Source organism: Pinus tabuliformis, chromosome 4_2, assembly GCF_031772625.1.
Source record: "Pinus tabuliformis cultivar Carrire ecotype Pingquan chromosome 4_2, CPIR1, whole genome shotgun sequence".
Classification (NCBI taxonomy): domain Eukaryota; kingdom Viridiplantae; phylum Streptophyta; class Pinopsida; order Pinales; family Pinaceae; genus Pinus; species Pinus tabuliformis.
The window spans coordinates 760,776,612-760,791,650 of NC_142304.1; positions in this window are offsets into that span (position 1 = coordinate 760,776,612).

Genomic DNA, 15,039 nt, shown 5'->3' on the forward strand with positions numbered 1-15,039 from the left:
AGTGAAGATGCTCCAAGCAATGATTTAGAAGATTGCCTATAGATTTCCTCCAAGACTGCTTCAAGGTCTACTACACAATGGTCTTCAAGATTTTCTCCAAAATTGCCCTAAAGGGTTTGCTCCAAGGATCTTCAAGTTTGCTCAGATATGTTATAAATTTTCTTCAAGGTGACTGTTTTAAATCTTCTTGCTCTAAAGGTATCTTCAAGTTTGCATAGAAACTCTTCTACAAGTTGTTCCAACAAAACTCTAATGGTTCTTGAACAAGTCTTCAATATGCTTGAATAACAAGTCTTCAATGCTAACAATGTATCAAAGTATTCAAGGTATTCTTTGAACTTATCAAAATCTGAGTTCTGCAATGTGACAAGTTTTGCTACAAATCGAAGGTCAAATTATGTAATCAGGTTTGTTGCTCTACATTTCGAGATCAAGATCTATTCAAGGGGATTGATTTAATAGGACCAAAAGACTTGCTCCTTTTATGCTCAAATTCCAACCAAAGTCTTCTCTTAAAAACGACTAAATTATTATAAAACAAGCCAGAGATACTTCACAAAGGATGTTGAGGTTTGTGCCCAATCACAGGCCCAAAATGTTGATTAAAGGAAAGAGCCAAGGTGTAATATTGCAGTGGCACCAAAATTATGTAATAACTCAAAGTTAAATATTGGTACGAGGTCTAAAACTCATGAGATTAGGTCACATATATTACTATTAAAATACTCACAAATAACACCACTCGAAAGTCTCACAAAAGGTAATAGAGATATCTGTTCAATATATCGCACGAAGATTACAGAGAATTCTACACCAAAACGAATCCCAAGACCACAAGTTTGAGAGGTATGGTTACCACAGGTGTGAGTAGGTTTGCAAGAGATATATCTTGTGTTGGGAGAAATACTGGGGGGGGGGGTGGTGGGTGAATCAGTATTTAAACTTTCACAATAATGATTTTCCTTTTTAAATTGTATACACTATTTTACTAAAACCAACCAACGTATGTCCGCGTCTATAAAGAATGAAACAAGTGTATAGATAATAAACTTTGATAAATAATTAATTGATTGTCTTAAATCCGAGTGTGATGCATTTACTAAGCAATAAACATATGTAGTAAGAACAGAATAAATCAACACATATAAGAAACACACATGAACAAAAGGAATTTTCAGGTGGAAACCCAATGTGGGAAAAATCCACCACTGCGGTCTTCTCAGTCTTCAATCTTCTTATAATAAAAATTTGTTTACAAGTTTTGTATTGGTGCAGACTTTTTCCAGTACGCAGGCATCTACTTGCTGAAGGCTACAACCTTCACTCATTTTCCAGCTTCTACTGGAAGGTAGCTACAACCCCCTAGCTCCTGTACTGGTTGATATGTTTACCAGTATGTAGGCATCGGCCTACAGAGGGCTAATACCTTCACTCTTCCTCCAGGGACCATGTTTCATAAATTTTTCAGATTGGATACTCTTGGTACACAACAACACCATATGTAGGCCACATTTCCTCAAATTTCATACTGGACCCATCATTAACATTGAAGCTCAAAATCAATCACCACTGCAATATAACCATCAAATACAACTGCATCAACAATCATTCAATTTGAACAATCAGATCACTATCACCAGAACACATAGCTGAACCTAGAACACTGCATCAACAACCAGAACCAACTGCAACCTCAAAAGTCATATGTCAGAATGTATACGCTACTTCAATGAATCCAACCCGCGTGTATATGGTACTTCATTTAGTCCAACCTACATATACTTCTAAGGATACTGAATCATAAAACCTCTGAACCAAAAATTGTCCCAGCCAGTGACATTCTAAAGATCTACCGTCAAATTATAGAGTTCTAAATAGATTGCAGCAAATATCACCCTTCTAACTCAATCAATGAATCAACCAAACTCAATCTCCTTATACAATCAATTTTACTTTCAGATCTTATGAAGACATCATTGAAAAATAGCAGCACTGATCAGATAGATCAGTCATATCTGAACAACAGACTTTTCTTCTGCATACGCTACTTGGAAGTGCCAAATCAGCGTGTATACGTGCCTTCACCAAGGCAAACTAGCATATAGATCTGCAAATAATAACTTATAACTTTGCAACTATTCTAGAATTTAGACATAACCAGATCACAGCATTTAAAAGGATAAAATATATGTTAGCATTCAGATCTATCCCATCCATTATCAGATCGTACAATGATAAGTCATTTCAAGTATCATGATCCTGATCCAACATTGTATCCAAAGGTGCACAAGGTATTTCAGATTGATATCATAACCATAGCTCTTACAACACAAAATATACTTCATATAGAAGTATTCATGAGAAAACCTTTTACTTGCATACCTAGCCCTTTGATCTTCTCCTCCTTATATACTTAGAGCCTTTTTCAATACCTCGGACTACAACAACACTTAGAACATGTGGTATTCTTAGACAGGATCAAATAATCGTTACTCACTCAATATTGTGGGCTAATACCATGGTATGGACCCTTGGTATTCATTAATCTTAATTTTCCATCCCATACACGCTTTTCCTCTTGTGAAAGTGCATGCATAAGTATACGCACCTTTTTTTCTGTGAACCTAGTACTTGTATATGCTACTTTGACTAGGTGAACCAGCGTATACCACTTAAGGCAACTTAGAACATTCGTTTTCTTCAATTGCTTGATTCTAATTTGAAATCCATTATCCCATCATCCTGTTCTTCCGTGCAATTAATTTGTTACCTTTGAATAGACTTGTTACAATGAGAGTTTCCCATTATCAATTTTGAACTGACTTGTGAGTGGGTTGCCTCAAGGACAACACATGTACCATAATGCCAACAATCTCCCCCTTTGGACTTGATGGAAACCATGTTGGTGTTGACCACTTCAAGCTGTAGAACCTGTTAGATATATCAAGCAACACCAAGATACTCTCCCCCTTTGACATCAAGGGAAAAGGGTGGACCAATATATTCTCCCCTTTAGTACATGTTGAGATGCACTATACTGACCATGCTCTCCCTGAGCACATGCAGAGTCTACAATAATATTTTTCAAAAGAATAACATGACTCTGTAACTCGACTATGTGAGTATGACTTTCCCATCACCAATGACTCATACATAAAGTAATCACCCAACCAAGTGGGGATATACCAAATATTCATACGTGACAGAAAATTGCAATTATTACATCATCCTTCCCATGCATAGTGGGGGTACAAATTACATCTTATGTCCAAAAGGACTCATTCATGATAGACTATGATAGAAAGAGACATATTATTACACCATAGGTCTTTACATGACCTTTACAACACATGATATGAATAACTGAGACCATAGCTGAATTCAGCAACCATGATGCCAACAATGCATAATGTTTTGAAGGCTAATGCTCCCCCTAAACCTGTGCTACCTGTGCATTGTCAACAATTCATTCATCAAGGCATCTTCATCAATCAAATAAACATCAATGAGAAAAGCATATCAGCAAATTGTAACCATTCATATCAGACTGAACACCCATGTCAGAAACTGATTTTTGAGTCTAACCCATTATTTTTCTATCAGAAAAACACATAAGCTACTGTAGACACAAAAACTCATGTATATACACGACTCTGCTTCATGAAATCTGTGTATAGGAAACATTCCTCTGAAAACTGGTTTTAACAGCAGGATGAGGCAGAAACAACTCCCAACTTTTGTCTGAGATATTCAAATGCTTCTCTGGGAAGAGGTTTGGTAAATATATCAACAACTTGTTCTCGTATAAAGTGTTACTTAATGGGTATGTGCTTGGTCTTGGAGTGCATGACTATATTTTTCGAAATACTAATAGCACTTGTATTATCACATAGAATGGAGATGGGTGGAGAACATGTGATTTGAATATATTGTAATGTTTGCATCATCCAGAGTAGTTGTGTGCAACAAGATGCAGTAGCCACATATTTTGCTTCAGTTTTAGATACGACAATCGAACTTTGTTTCTTTCTGAACCAAGATACTAATCGTGATCCCATATAAAATGCACCTCCACTAGTTCTTTTTCGGTCATCAACGTTTCCAGCCCAATCTGCATATGTATATGCATGATGAGTGAGATCTGTATCTTTAGGATACCATTTACCAAAGTCTTGAGTTCCTTGGAGGTATTTGAATATTCTTTTTAGAGCCTGAAGATGTGATTCCTTTGGATTGGCTTGGAATATTCCAACAATTCCTACTACATGCATGATATCTAGTCTGGTACCTGTTAGATAAAGTCGACTTCCAATCATAGATCTGTATTGATATGGTGCTTAGTATTTAGCTCAAAAATAAAACTTCTTAGATTGGCTCAAAACCTGAACGTCTACGTTTGTCGTGTCCAGACGATCGCAACGCAATTTGTTTCACTGAAAACCGAGTCCGGATGAGGGAGAAAAGGCTTGTTGTTCGTTTTCCTAAACAACTAAAAAAATTGCAGAACAAGACAGAATGATGACATGGAAATACAATCATCATGATGTAAATATTATTCAATTTTTTCCCAATGAGGTTGTGACAAGTTTCACTTCAGGATTCGCCAGTTTGGTTGTGTGAAGGTGAAATTTCCCAATGTCCTCCAAGGTGGAATTATGGGTTCATGATGAATATTATGTGGAAATTATTTTTTTAGAAATATATATATATATTACTAATTTTCAACTATATCCAAAGGCGGAAATATTTGAATGGCAATGTTTTATTTGGGCGGCAAAATATATGAAGGGACAGGCAGAGGGCGGGTCGAACCCGTGACCTCCCCCTCCCAAATCCGTTGCATAACCGTTGAGCCAACAGTGGATTTATTAAACATTGACCACCACATTTTATTTATGCCTACAACGATGTCGACGATGTAGCGGAGGGAGCCAGGCCCGCGGGCTAGCCCCATCACTATACGACCACAAAGTTTAAACCGTGGGCCAGCGCTAAAGGATAAGCGTGCTTAGAGCGCCGCTAATCCTATTTTAACTTAATTAATCTGTATTTTAAGATGGAGACAGTTTTGGAGGTGCACCAATTTCAGCGGAATTGCCAATTTTGGCAGTGCTAACTGGAGTCTTCTCCAGTTTTAGCGAGGTTTCGTAGGGAAACATTAACTGAAGCATATCTTGAGCAATTTTTGACCAAATTGAGCTCAGAAAGAGGTGTTATTGGCTAATTTTGACATTCTGAACACACTGGTGCAGGTATTAGGAGCCATAGAGCTTTTTAGACAACATTTTTGCACATTGAGCTAATACAGAGGCCCAAGCCATGGAACCTGGACCAAGGAGATGTAGCCCAGGAGGGGTGAACTCCTTCATCAAAACACTGTGTTAATGTGTCTCTTTGATGGTTTGCTACACTGCACATGTTTGATGTTCAATATTTGTTTCTAAAGCTATTTTTCTCATGAATGTCTTTTTAAACTTAAGGAAATTTCCCTGATTGTATGCACAAATAGCTAATAAAACCTTAGCACAAGAAGAAATAAGTATGCACATATTTCTAAATTTGTAATTGTTATTAGCACAACAAAAATTATCATACAAAAATAGATCAAGTTGGTATGAGAGCAAAAGGTTGAATTGCTTGATTGCTTGAGTTTGTGAAATTATGGTTTTAATGGTTGCTAAATTGTGATGCTTACTGTTAAAGTTGCAGAAAGGAGAAGGGAAGCTATTGGTTGCAACTCTTGAGGTAATTCCCAGAAGAAGGAGAGCCACAAGGCCACAATATCCACCACCCAAATTTCCAATTCCAGCTACACTTAAAACTCCTCAAGTTTTTCCTTCAACTGAGATTGAAGAGGTACAAGTAGTACCAATTTTTGAGCCTGAATCCATAGCCATTATTTTTGGAGAAAGAGAGCCTGAAGGTCCCTCTTCAGAAGAGGAAGAATTCAAGAAATCTTTCTATACTTTGGTTGATATGGTTAAATTCCTATATGAAGAGAGGAACACTAGAATGGTCGGAGAGAGTTCTAAACCTCCACATGGAGAAGGAAACTCAGAGGACCAAAAAGATGAGAAGAAGGATTCCAAAGGGAATGGTGGAAATCCAACTCCACCTCCACCATCCTCATCATCTTGACCATCTCACACAACATCATCTTCCACTATCACCACTGAAACTGCCCATACTCATTCGAAAACCCAAAAAAGGAAAGACTCCATTACTGAAATTGGACATAAAATTTGAACTTCCCATGTACAATGGAGAGGTGATGCATAAAAGTTGGACAATTGGATTCGACAGTTGGAGGTATACTGCAGAATTCAAAACCTTCAAGAAGAAAACATAAATATCCAGTTGGCTTCATTAGGGCTAGAAGGAGCTGCATTAGTTTGGTGGGAAGAAAAGACTCAAGAAGAAATGAGAATCCATGGTAAGATATCCATAACCTGGGTTGAAATTGTTTCTACAATTAAAAGACAATTTTATCCTTTAGCCTATATGAAAAAATCCATTATGAGTTGGCATAATTTTAGGCAGCTTAAAGGCCAAATAATCCAAGATTATACACAAGAGTTTAGGAATAGGGCTTTGTTATTAGGAGTGAATTTGAATTCCCAATATACAATACTAAAATATATTGGGGTTTACATTCCTATCTAAAACATACTATCCTTATGTTTAATCCAAATAACTTAGATGAGGTATGTGTGCAAGCCACACACCTTGAATCTAGAGGAAAGTACATTCAAGAAGAGAGTAGTAATAAAAAGCCACCTAAGGGTAAGGAGAAAGAGAAAGGAGGAAAATGGAAAGGGAAGAAAAATTCAAGTGTGAATAAAGAAGGGGAGAAAGTTATCTGTAAACATTGTTCAAAAGAGGGATGTAATGAGGATCATTGCTGGAAACTCCATCCAAATTTGAGACGAGATAAGTTCAACAATAAAGGGAAACAAAAAACCACTACTATCACTCAAGAAGATTTAGGTTCTGAATCAGGTGATGAAAACAAAATCACTGTCATGGGAATTAAAGGAAAACAAGGTATTGTAAGCACTAGTTCACAAAATTGTAAAACTACTACTACTCCAGATGAAAAGAGACGAATTGAGTTATTTCGTGTTAGGGTCATATCTAAACACACAAATATTGACACACTCTTTGATAGTGGGTCACAAGCGAATCTAATCTCTGAAGACTTAGTCAAAAAATTGAATCTTGAAATTATACCTCACCATAAACCATACCCTTTGGGATGGATAACAAGAGACACCAATTTACAGGTTACAAGAAAATGTTTGTTTAAGTTTGCAATCACTGCAAATTTTGTTGATGAAGTAGAGTTATATGTGGTAGCGCTTGATATTTCAGGTGTGGTGTTGGGTATTCCATATTTGTATGACTGGAAAGCAGTCTTTTACCACCATGAAAACAAGTATCACTTGTTCAAGGATGGTGTGGAATATATAGTGAGGGCCCATCGCAAAACGTTAAACATATCAGTTGTTAATGCAGGGCAGGAAAAAAGACTAGCGAATTCAAGTAAAAGTTTAGTACTTCTCATGTTCAAGCCAAATGATGATATTGTTTATGAAAATGTTGTTGCATGTAATGCAAGTTTCAATTCTGATTTGGTTCGTTCAGTTCATCATAGTGATGAAGTATTTCAGCTTGTGAAAGAATCGTCCTTCAAGTAAAAAGAAACTTCACATGAAATATCTTTGTAGCAAGAGGTTTCTCTTTGTGATGTTAACATGCAAGGGTTGAAAAAATTGCAAAGTGTAGAGACACCAATGCAATGCAAAAGTTTGTTGAACAATGGGCTCATTCAATAATACCTTGTGCCATGTTGTGCACCGATGGTTATGGTGCCAAAGAGGAATGGTAAGCATTTCAAGAAAGAGGACAAAAGGAGTAGTTTTCACCAAAGAAAAGTTGTAAAAAGAGGTTAGTGCAAGAATATACATAACACCAAACAAGAATGGTTTGTATGGATTTTAATGTTGTATGTTCTTTGTAGCACTTCTATTACATACATGTATTTGAATTATGGAAAAAAAGAGTCATTTCTTGAAGAAATTGTCCACTTGGGTGACATAAACATGTTTAGAAAGTTTTCTTATGCACATGTCATCTATGAAGGAAAATTGTTTGATGTTTTGAAGATATCAAAGTACAAGTTGGGTTTCACTTCTTTGATGCATTTGGGCCATGATATTGGAGGAGGTAAGTTGAAGGTAAACCTCTCCAAGTTAGATGCCATTATTGATTGGTCAGCGCCCAAGATCGTCATTTTGATAAGAGGTTTGTTGAGAGAAGCCCAATGTTGGAGGAGAGTTATTGTTGACATTTCTTCTTTTGAAGCTCCTTGGCATGCATTGTCATGTGCGTGAAAAGTCTTCCAGTGGGGAGGAAAATAGAAAGAGGCATGTGTTTCTTCAAACCAAAAGATCAGTTCAATTCTTTTTTATGCTCTTTCAAACTTGAAAGATTCATTTGAGTTTCATATTTATGCAAGTAACTTCACTATATTATTTCATTTAGAAGATTTCCATGGTGTAAAGATTAAGTTTCAGCGATCCATGCACTTTCATTTGATGGATAGTTGTCAAAAATTTCACTTGGTTCAAAGGTATAAAAGAGGTATAAGAAACAAGTTCATTGTTATGCATTTTAGGCCTATTGGTTATGTAACTGTTGTATTCAGGCATCATTATGTTTTACATGAAAGTTATGTTCAAAAAATTTCATACTTTCAAGATGTACAATTGGGCTTGAGTCATGTAAACCAAGTATTGAAAATTGTCATCCATTTGCATTATATTTTGTTATGTCGTCTTAGTAAGAAGGATGTTTATTTTGATGGTGACATGGAAAAAACCATGAGTTTCTATGAATGACTAAAAATGATGCAACAAACAGTGCAAGATCAGATTGAAAAGGGCAAAGACAAGTACAACTATTACGTCAATCATAGGTTTCAAGTCGACGGTGCAAGTTGGTGTTAGTTTTGCAAAAAGAGGCTTCAAGTTGTTGAACAAAGAGAGAATGTCCAAATTTCACATTTTGAATGCATTCCTACAGAATTTCTGAATCAATTTCAACAAGACATCATCCGTGACAGAAGAACGGGGTCCTCAAGGCAAGTGAAAGTTGATTTCCTTAGAGAGGAGCTCAAGGAAACAAATTTGTCAAAATCCAATTGGATCAAGATTGGAAAGGTGAGGGGGTTGTACCCTCATCTACTTGTCTGATAATAGTAATATTTTGGCATCCAAAAGGCTTCTAGTGGGGAGGAACGATCAAGTGCTTAGTGTTTAGCTCAAAAATAAAATTTCACATATTGGCTCGAAACCTGAATGACTACATCTCTCTTGTCAAGACGATTGCAACGCAATTTGTTTCACTGAAAACCAAGTCCAGATGAGGGAGAAAAGACTTGTTGTCCATTTTCCTAAATAGTTAAAAAAATTGCAGAACATGACAGAATGATGACATGGCAGTACAATCAACATGATGGGAATCTTCTTTAGTTCTTCTTCAGTGTCACTTCAGGATTCGCCAATTTGGTTGTGTGAAGGTGAAATTGCCCAATGTCCTTCAAGGTGGAATTATGGGTTCGTGATGAATATTATGTGGAAATTAATTTTTTAAACACACACACACACACACACATATATATATATATATATAATTTTGAACTATATCCAAAGGCGGAAATATTTGAATGGCAATGTTTTATTTGGGCAGAAAAATATATGAAGGGACAGGTGGAGGGCGGGTCGAACCCGTGACCTCCCCCTCCCAACTCCGTTGCATAACCGTTGAGCCAACGACGAATTTATTAAACGTTGGCCACCACACTTTATTTATACCTACAACGATGCTGACAACGGAGCGGAGGGAGCCAGCCCCATAGGCCAGCCCCCTCACCATACGACCACAAAGTTTAAACCATGAGGCAACGCTAAAGGATAAGAGCGCTTAGAGCATTGCTTATCATGTTTTAAATTAATTAATTTGTATTTTAAGATGGCGAAAGTTTTGGACGCGCACCGATCTCGGCGGAATTGCCAATTTTGGCTGTGCTAACTAGAGTCTTCTCCAGTTTTAGTAGGGTTTCCTAGGGAAAAATTGACTAAAGCATATCTTGAGCAATTTTCGACCAAATTGGGCTGATAAAGAGGTTTTCTTGGCTAATTTGGACATTTTGAAAAAAATGGTGCAAGTATCAGGAGCCATAGAGCTTTTTAAACAACATTTTTTCCACATTGAACTAATACAGAGGTCCAAGCCATGGAAGCTAGACCAAGGAGATGTAACCCAGGATGGATGAACTCTTTCATCAAAACATTGTGTTAATGTGTCTCTTTGATGGTTTGCTACATTGTACACGTTTACTATTCAGTATTTGTTTCTGAAGCTATTTTGCTCATGAATGTCTTTTCAAACTTAAGGAAATTTACTTGATTGTATGCACAAACAACTAATGAAACCTCAACACAAGAAGCAATAAGTATGCACATATTTATAAATCTATAATTGTTATTAGCACAACAAAACTAATCATACAAAAATAGATCATGTACTCTGTTTGATTCACGGTAGGGGATTCATCATTAGAACTGAGACTACATCATGTTACCATTGGAGTACATAATGGTTTGGAATCTTCCATTCCATACTTCTTTAGAATCTGCTTGAGATATTTAGTTTGTGAAAGAAAGATGCCATCTTTTGTTTGTTGCACTTGTAGACCAAGAAAATAAGTTAGTTCTCCAAGTAAAGACATTTCAAATTCTTGCTGCATAACAGAAGCAAAGTTTTGACTCATAGATTCTTCATTACTGCCAAAGATGATATCATCAACATAAACAAAAATAATTAGCAGTTTATCATTATCAATTTTTGTATATAAGTTGTTGTCTGCAGATCCTTTTGTGAAACATTTTTGTTGAATATATTTGTCAAGACGATAATACCATGCCCTCGGAGCTTGTTTCAGTCCATATAAAGCCTTTTTGAGTTTGCACACAAGCTTTGCATCATTTCCTAGAATGAATCCTTTTGGTTGTTCAACATATACTTCTTCTTCTAAATCTCCATTAAGAAATGCAGATTTTACATCCATTTGATAAACTTTGAATTTTTGAAAACTTGAAAGAGCAAGAAACATTTTTATGGCTTCAAGTCTAGCAATAGGTGCAAAAGTTTCTTCAAAGTCTATACCTTCTTGTTGAACATACCCTTTACAAACAAGCCTTTCTTTATTCATAATTACCTCTCCATTTTCATTCAACTTATTCTTGAATATCCATTTTGTTCCTATAACATTTTTATCATGAGGTCTAGGAACTAATTCCCAGGTATCATTCTTTTCAATTTGGTCAAGTTATTCATCCATGGCCTTAACCCAACATTCATCTGTGCTAGCTTCATTTACATTTTTTGGCTCTATGGAGGATAATAATGGTAGATCACTAGAAGCACCTACAAGAGTTCTTCTTGTCTATACTCCAGACCCTTTTTCTCCTATAATTTGAGATTCTAGATGATTCTTTTGAACATACCTAGATGGAGCCTTTTCCCTATTAGATGTGTCTTCTTCTGATGCTTCATTGGTTTCTTCCTCAATATCATTTCGATTTGATATGGGAAATCATTCACCATCTTCATCATTATCATCTTCCTTTGTTGATGTCACCTATTTTGGATTTTTGCATGCTTCATCGATTACAACATCAATGCATTCAACAATTTTTTAAAGTATCTTATTATAACATTTGTATCCTTTACTTCTAGATGAATAACCAAGAAATATTCCTTCATCTACTCTGGTTTCAAACTTACCAAGTTTTTCATCAGTATTTTTGATGAAACATTTGCTTCCAAAGCTTTGAAGTGTTTTACAGTAGGAGGCTTACCATACCAAAGTTCCTATGGAGTTTGATCATTATTTACATGTACATGATTTTTGTTCAGAATATTTATTGCAGTATGTGTTGCTTCACCCTAGAATGTGTCAGGAGTTCCAGACTCATCAAACATAGCTCGAGCCATTTGTTGAACTATTCTATTCATTCTTTCCACCACACCATTTTGTTGAGGAGTTTTGGCAATAAAGAATTGTCTCTTTATTCCATGTTGTTCACAAAATTCAAAAAAATCATCTGATATGAATTCTCCTCCCCGATCAAATCTGATACATTTGATTTTTAGATTTAATTCATTTTCAACTAAAGCTTTGAAGACCTTAAACTTTTCAAATGCTTCATCTTTATGCTTTAGTAAACTAATCCAGCACATTCTAGAAAAATCATGATTGAATAAAATGTAGTATTCTTCTCCACGAGGTGACTTTTTCCTTGTTGACCCACACAAATCAGTATGAATGAGTTCAAGAGGCTTACTTGCTTATCCTTCTTTGGAATTGAATTGAACTCTAGTTTTCTTACCGAATTGACATGGTTTGCAGATGGTATTTTCTGGGATGATGATATCTGGAAGATCACAAACTGCCTTGAGCCTGCATGATTTTCTTCTTTGAGAAAAGCTTAGATGCACCAATATTCTATGCCATAACCAGTTCTTTTTTTTTTGTTGAGATAGAATTGTTCTTGACCTCCTTTTAGTATATATAGATTGCTTGGAGTTCTTGTACCTTTGATTATGGTCTTTCCTATGTCAAGATCACAAACCACACATTCTTTTGATCGAAACACAACTTCATTTCCTTGATCACACATTTGACTAACACTCAATAAGTTATGCTTTAAACCATCAACATACATAACATTTCCAGCTTTAACCTTTTATTTTATAAAAATAGAACATTTACCCTTAATGACAATTGGTGCATAGTTTCCAAAAGAGACATTCTTTTCCTTTTCTAAAGCATTGTATGAAATGAGTTTATCTTTATCACCTGTCATGTGTTTAGAGAATCCACTATCAATGTACCACTGATTTTCTTGTCCTTCTGCAAACAGAGCTATGCCACATCTTTCTGACTGAAATTCCTTCTTTTTCCATAGCTTGGAATTTGATGATGTTTTGTCCCTTTGAATTGTTGAACGAAATTTTCTCCTGCATTCAAATTCTTCATGACCAAAGTTATTGCACAATGAACATTAAATTTCATCTTCAAGAGGAGAAAAGTTATCATAAGATCTTTTCTTGATTCCTGTCACGCTCCTTAGTTTTCTTGCTTCTCTAGCCATGATAGTTTCGTAAGCAACACATTGAGCACCCTTATGACCAAAGTTATGGCATGAAAAGCATTGTCCATTAAAGAATAAGTTTCTGTGATCATAAAATATTTTGGTATTGTTCACCTTTTGGTTGGCGCTTCTAATGATGTTCACCTGTTGAGTAAAATGAGCATGATTTACTTGGGGAGTATCTTTAGGATTTTGCTGAGGATTGAAGCATTGTTCACTGGTTTTTGCTGCATAAAGATAGATTCTGGTGATGGTTGAAGGATTTTCTGGTTGGGATGTTTCTCCAGTGTATCCAAGACCAGTATTTATAAGAGGAGAGCGTTGAACCTTGATGATTTCATCTAAGGTTTCTGATCCTTTAGCAAATCTAATATTCATAGATTTTGTCTTCTCAAGTTCTTTTCTTAAACCCACTACTTCACATTCTAATTTTTCATTGTGCTTTTCCCTTTCAGTGAGTTGATGTGTCAAAGTGTCTATGACCATATTCTTTTCTTCCAAACATATTTTAAGTTGAGAGATTTCTTCAAGAAAATCTTCTTCTTCTAAGGCATCCATAAAATCATCATTTTCATAAGCCATGAGAAGTTTAATATCTTGTTCAGATTCATCTTCATCACTATTAGAAAATCCATCACTATCTTCATGAGTATAATAACTTCTATTAACAAATTGTTTCCTATTACATGTTGTAGAGTCCTTTCCTTTGTCATGATTATCTTTATCAGGACATTTAGCAACATAGTGACCAAATCTACCACAAGCAAAACATTTGAAGGGAAGCTTACCTCTGAATCTTCTGGAACCCCGTTGAAGTTTCTTCACAAAGTTTACCTCATCTTCTTCTTATATATATCATGATTCCTTGAGATCTTCCTTTTATTTTCCCTTTGTTGAGGCTTTGAAAGCGGCTTCTCTGATATCTGATGGACCTCCTTTCCTCATTTCAAAGGCAGTTAGAATTCCATGAAGTTGAACAACAATAATAGATTATAGATCCTGCTTCTCTTCAATGGCAGATACTTTTGACTCAAATTTAGAAGATAGAGATCTCAAAATTTTCTCTACTAAGGTAGCCTCCTTTTGACTTATTTCTCTACTAAATGTCCTAATTCTGTCATTCAAACTGCTTTTTAAGGCTGGACTTCACATGGTTTATAAGGTTGGGATCACCACCAGCAAGGATAAGATTATCAACATAAAGAACAAGAATGATAATAGACTTACCCACTTTCTTGGTGTAGATAGTATTGTCAGAATGACACCTAGAAAAGCCAGTATCTAGAAGAAATCTATCCATTTTGGCATACCAAGCCCGAGGGGCTTGCTTGAGACCATAAAGGGATTTCTTAAGCCTACATACAAGGCTGGAGTCTATTTGTATAAATCCAGGAGGTTGTTCCATATATATTTCTTCATGCAAGTCCCCATGCAAGAACGCATAATTATCATCCATATGATGGACTTCCCATTTGAAAGAGGCAACAAGAGAAAGAACAAGGTGGATAGAGTTCATTTTGGAAACAAGGGAGAAGGTTTTAGTATAGTTAATGCCTTCAACTTGTGAAAAACCCTTAGCAACAAGGCAAGCTTTATGTTTATCAACTTTTCCATCTGGTCCAAACTTGGTTCTGTAAACCCATTTACATCTAACAAGTTTTCGTCCCTTTGGAAGAGGAACAAGATCCCATGTATTATTTTCCAATAATGAATGATATTCTTCATTCATAGTTGCATCCCAATTTGGATGGCATGAAGCTTTTGCAAAGGTGTCAAGATCATAATTCGTTGAAGCTTGAGCCAGTAAAGAAGAGGCTCT